The sequence below is a fragment of the Lygodium microphyllum genome, chromosome 8 (assembly GCF_053477565.2).
Source record: "Lygodium microphyllum isolate KBCC chromosome 8, Lygodium_microphyllum_v1.1.10, whole genome shotgun sequence".
Classification (NCBI taxonomy): Eukaryota; Viridiplantae; Streptophyta; class Polypodiopsida; order Schizaeales; family Lygodiaceae; genus Lygodium; species Lygodium microphyllum.
In genome coordinates this window covers 129,556,123-129,565,771 of record NC_141142.1, presented here as the reverse complement: position 1 = coordinate 129,565,771, position 9,649 = coordinate 129,556,123, and the positions used below count along the sequence as shown (strand labels likewise).

The following is a 9,649-nucleotide window of genomic DNA, read 5'->3' as shown; positions in this document are numbered from 1 at the left end:
CTCTGGATGTCCACCATGTTTATGGTACCCACACTTAGCTTTTTCTGCGACAGCCTCTGGTGTTTTGCCATGTCTGTGGTATGCCCACACTTTGCAGGTGGTTCTCATTACAGCCTCTACAGACTTTGTGCCTTTCCTAGTTGTGATTGAGGAGGGGTGTTGAGAATCAGCAATCACACTCAAACAGCCTCTTTGTATGGAGTCTAAGGGTCAAGGATATGCAGGCTAACTTATCCCATATGCACAATGGTGCCTACTGCAGTTTCCTACTTTCCTATAAAGCATTGTACTTGCTTCCTTTCTTAATGCAATGATAGTACTCTTTTCTTTTCAGTGAAGTGTCAATGTCATTGTCCACATACACAAGATTGTGTTTATGAGTCCAAGTCTCAATCTTGGAACCTAATTCACTTGTGTAACAAACAGTGTCCTTGTCTTCTCCATCATGAGTCCACACTTCTCATTTCATCCTCCATAGCTTCCGATTTTGCCATGCTCTAGATCCCGCATTTCTCACATAAGGCATGTGGCAAGAGCTTGGGGTTTGGCTAGACTAGATAACTTAGGAATTGATTCCTACACTATGAATTGGTCACATGGTGTTTAAAGGTCACTTGTGTGATGGGTTGGGCTTGGGGCTCAGATGATGCACTACTTTACACTTGTGGAGCAATTGGGACACTGGGATTGTCTGGTTGAGTTGGTCTAGGACCAACTGGTTGTGGTTTTGGTTGATAGACTCATTGAGGTTCTATGGGCTTGGTGCATTTTGGGTCAATTGGTTTCTTATTCTTCATTGGCTTAGCATTTTGTTGAGATAGGCTCTGGAGGGCCTAAAATGAGGGGCACAGGTGCCGCTCGTAGTCTTGGCAACCAAATCTAGTTGTTTCCTTCATAATATCCTTGAGTGCATAATAGGTCTTTAGGCACCCATCATCCTCACAACTTGACCATTTGTCTACTTTCGTAGTGCTAGCTTTGCCTCCTAGGCCAAGGGCATGATGTTCTGTGGTTACAAGTTCATGCAGTTTGGGCATAGGCGACTTGCGGTTGGTGTTTGGGTACCCATTTGAGCTGTTGCTCAATGGTCATAGGTGTGGCTCCTTTAGGTTGTGGGTGGTTTGACTTGGCAGGGTGGGATAAGTTGCGAATGCCCTCCTTAGACCTTGCACTTGGTTTCTTTACCGATAGCACTACATTCTGTGATGGAGCTGCATTGCCCTTGCTAAAAGCCATTACTATCTAAACATTACCAATGGCAAGGTGAATGTGCTGCGAGTCATAGTTAACATTGCAATGTGCTTGTTTCTTGAATACACATCCTAACAGTGATTCCTTATCAACATCCTTAGTGTTAGACATCACGTAGAAGATCATAGGAAGGCTTTCAATCTCGATAGAGACTACTATTTTGCACTTTCCTAGTAGTGAGTAGGACTGTCTCCAAATGGGTTGAGTTTAGTGTTAGTAGGCTGCGGTTCTGCAGTTGGGGGCTAACCAATGAGGGTCCAATGGTCGTATATAAGGATATTATAGCCAGCTCTCTCGTCTAAGCACATCAAAGACGTGTGTCTTCTAGGCACTCACCGATATGCATAGGTAGGCAGGTTCTATCATTTCCTCATCCCCATCTTCTATCTTAGTAATAATGGAAACTCTCACATTTATAGGGGGTTCTAGCATTAGAGGCTTGTGTAGTGGATGCATTGGTGTTGATCGATTGCTAGAGCTCTTGGCTGTCATCATGTAGAGTGGCGCTAATGGTGGGATCCTACTCTTCGATCATTGCTGAGATGATGTGGCTTTTTGGGACTCATCAGTTGCCTTGGAAACATGTTTATGATCCTTCTCTTTAATAGTTATTAATTATTAATTAATTTATTGGTTTATAACTACGTAAAAATAGGAAATAGTTAATAGTAATTAGTTTATAATAAGTAGGTAATAATGAATATCTAGTAGTTAGTATTTAGATAATAATTAGTTTATAATTAAAATATAAATAATGGTTAATAGTGAGTAAGAAATATTCAATAATTAATAACTATTTAGTAATAACTACTAACTAATATTATTTAAGTAATTACTTATTTAAGCAATTCATTAGTTTATTATTAAGAATTATATATATCTCTCTCTTGAAGTTGATTAAGTAATTATTAGTTAATTAATTAATTAATTAATTATTTAATTATGAATTTATTAATTGTTAATATATTAATAAGTAATACATAAGGATAACAATTAAATTGCAATAATGAGATCAATTACTAGCTTGGAAGGGAATGAAGGGGATTGATCTGTGAGTTTTATTTCATCCAAGAAGGGGTTGACAACCGGTGACTCTTCTCAATGAAGAAAAAACCCAAAGGTCCAAGAATAGAGAGGATGGGGGCAAGACAGAGTAACAAAGTGATGAAATACTGGATGAGAGAGAGAGCATGAAATACGTACTATTTTTTCTTGCTAAGAAGGCATAGTCGACAGCCCCTTGTTGGGTGAAAACAAGGAACCTACAAATGTATCATGTTCTATTTTTTCATTCAAAAAGGGACTAGCTAACTTTGATTATGAAAGACATGTAGATAGTAGGAAGTCCACCTCTCGCCATGTCTTCACCTTTGCTGGAGGTGCTGTTTCTTAGATGCCCTATGTGCTACAGAGACATAGTATGTTACAACCACTGAGGCTTCAAGGAGACTCTCTGGTTAGGCAAACCTTGGTATTCTTGATGTGGTCCCTACACTACATTCTGATTCTATTAGTGCTATTCAATTGGCAAACCTTGGTATTCTTGATGTGGTCCCTACACTACATTCTAATTCTATTAGTGCTATTCAATTGGCAAAGAATCGATCTTCCATGCAAAGACAAAGCACATTGAGATCCATGACTACTTTATCGAGAGGTCGTTGAAGACAAGTCCATTGAGCTTGTAAGATCTCAACTGACCAAAATCTTGGAGATCTAGTCACTAAATTCTCTTAGCGGAATGTTTTGCTTTCCTTAGGAAGTCAATGGGCATTGCATGAGATGGCATGTTTCCTCATCATGTTGTACTTATGTACATTTTTACTTTGCCATTTTTTTCTCGTTCTCTCCTCTCACTAGGGTACATTCACCTTTAAGTGGGAGGTTGTTGGGGATAAAGACACATGTGTCTAGCTACACGTATATTAGTTACACTGATAGTACCCACATACTCACACACCTATATATTGCAGGTGGTTGGCACCCATCATTGTCACTTTGTTCTTTATTATTTCAATGACATTTGAATAAAGGGAAGGCTGGTCACACATTGTGAATATTGGAGTTCCCACATCCTCTGTGTGTGTGTGTGTGTGTGTGTGTGTGTGTGTGTGTGTGTGTGTGTGTCCACCATAGCTCTTGCTTGTACTCTGTGATTCCACTTCAGGGCTCAGTCCCTTCATGTTCAATAAACATACCCTTAAATATAGATCTTGCTTCCGCTCTGTGCTTCCACTTCAAGGCTCACTCCCTTCATGTTCAATAATGGGCATGATTCTTCCAAGTGATAAACCCACCCTTAAACATCCATCTAGATACCATGAGACTTCCAACTTTGCAAGATGGTTCATTAAGCCAAGCCTCTTGTCAAAATGTTGATGTCAAAACACACATACTTACAGTCTTGGACCCATATCATTTAGAACCTCCAATGTTTTAAATATAAGTTGCTAAAGCCCTATATTCCCATTGTAATCATGTTCTCAATTATGATTAAAAGTATAATGCATAGCCATGATATATAGGAGCCCATCAACACATTGACCACCAAATTTCACAAACAAAAAGAAACTTCACCTATATTAAATAAAAAGTGATCCTGTAAATTGTCTTCGCCCTCCCTTAGTAGGCTAGAATATTAACTGGATGGTCGTCTCTTTTTGTTGAAATGCTTATGGTAGGCATAGTATATGTGTAGAGAGAATGCTCTCCGTAGGTCTTGAGGGTTCAATTTGATGGGTAGGACGACTCGACTCGGTGTGTGATGAGTCTTGCACTAAACCGTCGTATTGGGCACCCCGCACATGTGATTCACGCTTGGTTCATGTTACACTTTGGGCTTCAGCTTCTTGTGGGTGTTCTTGGTCGCTCGCTTTTGGGGGTGGCTCGTGTGACTTGCGAGCGTTCTTGGTCGGTTACTTTGGGGCAACTCATGTGATGATGATCATCGATATTGATTTGCTTTGCATCTGTCCTCGTTGCTCTTGTTTGTGCTTTGCAATGCCGACCTATTTTGAGACCATCACACTTGGAGCGTGGTATCAAAGCATTAGGCTCTTCATTGGATGTGGAGGAGATCGGATGGAAGAGATGAACATATTTGCTTGATTGTTTGCTACAAAAAATTCACACACTTGTGTTTCTGATGTGTGTTTCCGTATTTCGCATGGGTGTTGCTTGCTGGTATTTGTGCTCTCCATTCTGTGTGTGGCGTTGCAAGTCTTGGATCAAGACACAGTTGAGGTAGGCAGCACGAGGTGCATAATGTAGAAAGCAGGCTGTCCCGAAATTCTTGCATGTGAGCGGGCTCGAAGGCATTTGCATCGGATCAAAAGCACGCGCAAGAACGTCTAGATACGACGCTGGGGGGTTGGAGGATCAAAGCCAATGTGGCGGATGAGTAGCTAGCTATCCATTTGCCTCTGCTCACGTGGCCATTGTCAGAGCCTTGCGGCCGTGTTGACTCGGTCGCACGTGGACAAGCCTATGTCTTTTTAGAACCTTTGTAAAGGGCACCACTATTCAGGTAAGTGATCTGGCATTACTTTGTACTGTTTTCAATCCACGTATGGCAAATAGCTTTATCAGCCCTCTCGAGATGTTACACTAATCTCTTGTACAGGATGATTTTTTTAAAAGTGTGATTTCAGGCGCATTGCTCACGATGTTCGAGCAATAGAGAACATTTGACCTGGCCATGGCAAGGATGCTAGTGCTACTCTTGATGTGAAGGAGGCTCTAGCGACATTGAGAGTCTCTGACGAGTTGCTTTTGCTTTTGTGGATGGAGAGCGTACCCATATAACCGGTCCCAGCTTGTTATGTGTGCTTTTCATCTTACATTAGTTATTAATATGCACCCGTCTTGTGGGAAACATCGTTGTCTTGTTCGAGGAAACTCTGATTGGATTAAGTTGCGAAAACTTACGATATCAGGGTGTTTCTAAAGAGAGGACAGCGCGAGGGGACTCTCTCTCAGAGGAGAGGAGGCTGTTGCTTCTAGCACATCCACAATGTGCTGGAATTCTTGGTTAGTGCTCTCTGTACATGACGGACGTCCCGTCCACTGACACTGGGTGGGGTAGGACACTTCTGGTAGTCTCAAAGGGCCCTACCTGTAGCAGTTCTTGAATCAGAGCCTGTGAGACAGAGAGAGCGAGAAGCTGAGAAAGTTTCCATTTCGACGGTGGAAGAGATTTGTTAGTTTCTGGCTTGCTGTAGGAAACAGATGCGTTATGTCAGACTCGCTTCCCATCTCTCCGTTGTAGTCTAGTTGGTTAGGATACTCGGCTCTCACCCGAGCGACCCGGGTTCAAGTCCCGGCAACGGAACCGGCGCCCTCGCTCCCGAGTCCGACGGAAGACTGCCTCTTTTAAGGCCGCCCCGCCGCCTCTCCATTCCTTCTCTTGATTTGTTATACGTATTATCCCATAGCATCCACCTCGTTGGCACGTCTCCCGATGAATACATCTCTTGATGCAAACCACCTCCCCTTAAGTAGTGAATATATCTCTTGGCTTAATGCGTAACCAAAGAGCCCCTTCTTCTCTGATTCATATACAAGAGATGTCCCCCTTCTTCTCTCTTTCATATACAAGAGATGCCCAGGAGTAATCCCATTTTTGAATTGTTTGTACTCTTTCTTGCTCATCAAGATTGTTAGTTCCTTTAAAGTGCCCATGTCAAGAGAGACACCCCACATATTTGTTTCTCATCCTCAAAGAATGGTTCTTTTAAAGTGACACATTTCCATGTAGGCTCTAGAGGAAGGCTAAATACTCTCGTATAATCATAAGCCTGCCGGAGTTACTTGACCAAAATACTAGACAAAATGGGAGAAGCAAAAATCAGTAATTTTATCTATCCACAACATTATGGAAGAATCCAATGTCATTACCAGCTGTAGTTGTGGGAGCTTTCGCTCAACCACCAAGACCCACGGACCGCTTATTGTTTCAAGCGTTCCAAGCGAGCTCTCATGGCTATCTCTCACCTAGCCGACGCGCCGTCGATCCTACGAATGTAGTGAACTTACCTTGATGCTTGATCGAGTGCCCTCCTCTCTCTCACACTTCGGTAGCTCCACGATTCTTGATGCTAGCTCAAGCATCCTCAAGCCTCCTCCATCTCCAAGCCTCATCCTCCATAGCCGCACGCGCAAGAGAAGAGAAGAAAGGAGAAGAGGAGAATGGGAGAGGAGATGGTGGAGAGCTTCACCCTCTTGATTCCTCACTCTCTCACACACTCACTCCCTCACACTCTCACACTCCCTCTCTCAAGAGCACACACAAGCAAGAAGGAGAGAAGAAGAGAGGAAGAAGAAGACTAGTTTTACCACAACAAGGAATGAGCTCTTCATTCACTTTTCAACTTTATATACAAAACCCTACTTCCCTTTTGGGCGGTCATTCCCTTTTTTCCTTTTTTACATGGCCGGTCATAGCCCAGGCCCTGTTTTCCATTGTTCTTTTCTCTTCCTTGCTTTCTTTTCACTACCCTCCTATATTTACAAATAGTACGGGTGAGAGCCCGGCACTCTTTTACAAGATTTAAGGGTGCACTTTTTATGTGCATTTTTTTTTTTGTGGTTGCCTTGGTCTTTAACGGTTGTCCTTGCACTTTTGGGCTTTTCTCCTTCTTTTCCTTCCGTCGGGCTACCTTCTTTTCGCCTTTGCCCTGCGTCTTCTCTGCTTTCTTTCGCTCCCGTCATGTTGGGGTTAACATTGTTCCCCTCCTAGACGAGTGCTAGTCCCATGGCACTTACTGGCGTAGGGAGCAAGTGGTGGTAGGCGCTGAAGACTTCAGGGGGACAGGGGCTTGGGGTCTGCACTGGTGACTGGGTATGCGGGGGTTGGTTGGGGATGCCGCGTTGGGTGATTTTGCTGGCTCGCTGGATGCTGGGTGGGCAATTAGCATGGGAGGTTGATGAAGAATGAATGCCACTTGGGTTGTGGTTGTCGATACCTGCAATTGAAAACCTGTCAGGTGGTCTCTCCCTAGGGGTGGTGCTAGTCTCTGTATTGTGCACAAGACTTAGTTTGGGAGACAGGTCGAACTCTGAGCAAGCTGAGAGTGTTGTCCTGCACTTGAGGACCCAAACTATGAATTAATTCTGTGTAGGTATTATATGAGTGCCGTGCGTGTGCATATTTAAATATTACGTAGTTAGGAGACTGGGCGATGGGGGGCCGCGTGGAGCAGAAGGGTGGTAATGGGGAGATAAAGTACACCTTTGACTGTGTTCAGGATTTTTTTTTTTTTTTTTTTGCCATGGTTACATGGGGGCAGCAGTACAAGGGATAACGGGAGTTCTACCCCTCATCATCCGAATGGTGGGGAAGGGTGGGCGGAGGTCGGGGGGCCTTGTTGAGGAACTTCTGGCTTAGCAAGTAGCCTTTAGTATGGAGGCGGGTTTTAAGGGTAGTGGTGGAGAGAAAGGGGTGATTGCACTGTGTGAACTTACTGTCATTCATGTCTTCCAGCAGTGCACCACAGAAGGATGGCAAAAGGGCAGCACGCATCATGAAACGAGTCATGGTGGTGCTGTCTATGGCATTGGGATCAAAATAAAGGGGCGGAAGGTGGCGCTCTTGGGGTGCAGGTTCCTGGTGTACTAGGATTCTAATTAATCTAAGGTAGTTACAGGTGGTGATGAAGGCTGGGTCAGGACAAGAAGAGAATTCAGTAAGGAGTTTATTTATGGAGCTGTACAAGTCGGGCAGGGTGAAGAGAAGAGCGCTCCTATGGGAAGTGGAGTTGGCATTATAAATAACGGGAAAGTCAAACCTGCCGTGGATGGACGGGTTAAAATCCACTCCTACCCTTCGAGGAAACGGCATAAAGGTGGGGTCGTTCCTTTCCGAAGGGAGGGTGTTGCAAAACGCCATCCATGCCTCCAGGTTGACGTCAAAAATGCGCTGCCTCCAGGTGGGTTGGGAACTATATCCTTCCACGGTGCAAGGTACATGGAGGACTTTGTCTTGCCAAAATTCGAGGTCCTCGATCCCCCAAGCAGTTGGGTGGGCCTCACGCTCTTCTAACCATCTAGCCTTGAGCCGGGCCCCCATGGCGATGACATCCTCCACCAACTGAATGGGCAGCACCCTATTTAGGGCGTTGGGAAACTCGAAGCGTAGGTCGAAGGGGTCTCGGCTATACTCCTGCTGCTCCCAGATAATCATCTCAGCGTGGTACTCAGCGGGGGAGTCTTGGGTGCGCAGCGGGAAAGGGGCAGGCTGTTTCAGGGCGGGTCTGGCCTTGAGTTTTCTTCTTGCCTTCTCCACCAGTTCCTTCCTTCGGGTGGTGGGCCGCTCTTCGTTCGGCGGGTGCGTCATGGGGTGGCACCTTGGTTTGTTGGGGTTGAGGGGGTGGCGGGGCATATTCCTCGACTTGAGGCCCTAGTTCAAGCTCGGGCTCACCCCCTTCCGCTTGCTCCTCCTCCTGTGTTTTCTCCTCAGTGAACCCCAGGTCATCCATTTCCTGTGTTGTTAGTCCTGCTCGTGCCAGACATTTCCTTTGTTCCTCCAGGCTCTGCGGAGGACCTCCTAGTTGCAGTGGTACATGCAGGCCTGCCGTAAGGGCCTTGCGCGCAGTGGTTAGCTTTCTCTGCAACTGATCATTGGCCTCTTCTGTTTCTGAGTGGGTGGTGTGGAGTAGCGTGTTGATGAAAGTGCGCTGTTGAGCCATCATAGCAAGTTGGGCTGCCTCTGCCTGGTTTTCAGCCATCACTTTGTCGCCCTCCGCCTTGGCCAGCCGGTGTGCTAGGTCCCGCACTCTCTGCTCGTTATGATTTGCCCACTCCTTTGCCCGGTTCTCCATGTCTTCCAGGCTTTCCCCTTGTCGGAGGGTCATTGCCATGAGCTGTTGTTGTTGGGCTTCGAGCTCTTGGTGCAAGCGGGACTGCTCTCGGTGCTGCTGTGCAATCTGCTCGTTGAGTTGGTCCCGCGTCGCCTGTAACCTGCGCACCTGTTCTGCCCTCAATTGATCTAGCTCTGCAACGTCTTGTCTAATTTTTTCGAGTTGGCTCTGCGCCTCCAAGTTGGTTGCAGATAGCTGGTCATTTCTGCGCTGAAGGTGGGCATTTGTCTCCCTCTCCCTGGTGAGACGCTCCATCAGGATTTTCCTTCGTCCTTCCCAGGTAGCGTCGCGCTCCTTCAGGGTTTTCAGCTCCTCCACCTCCTTGGTGCTGGCCTCCTCCTTAAGCACAGCAATTTCTTTGTGATATTCTGTTATTTGCCTTACTCTGTCCAGTTGGAGGGCAGCTTGCGATTCGCGCTCCGCTGCCAGCTCTTCCACCGCCACCCTCCTTTCCTGCCTGGCTGTTTGCAACTGCGCGAGCAGCTCCTTTACATAGTCATTATAGTGGCCTGTTGGGGGTGGGGAGTGGGGCATGATCGTAG

The 9,649-nt window shown here is 45.7% G+C and overlaps 1 non-coding gene across 1 annotated transcript; it reads left to right on the top strand.

Annotated features, from left to right (window-relative positions):
- Nucleotides 1-5,508: 5,508 nt before the first annotated feature.
- On the top strand, nucleotides 5,509-5,581 carry TRNAE-CUC (transfer RNA glutamic acid (anticodon CUC)). Its single transcript has one exon. It is a non-coding gene; the product is annotated as a tRNA-Glu (tRNA).
- Nucleotides 5,582-9,649: the final 4,068 nt, after the last annotated feature.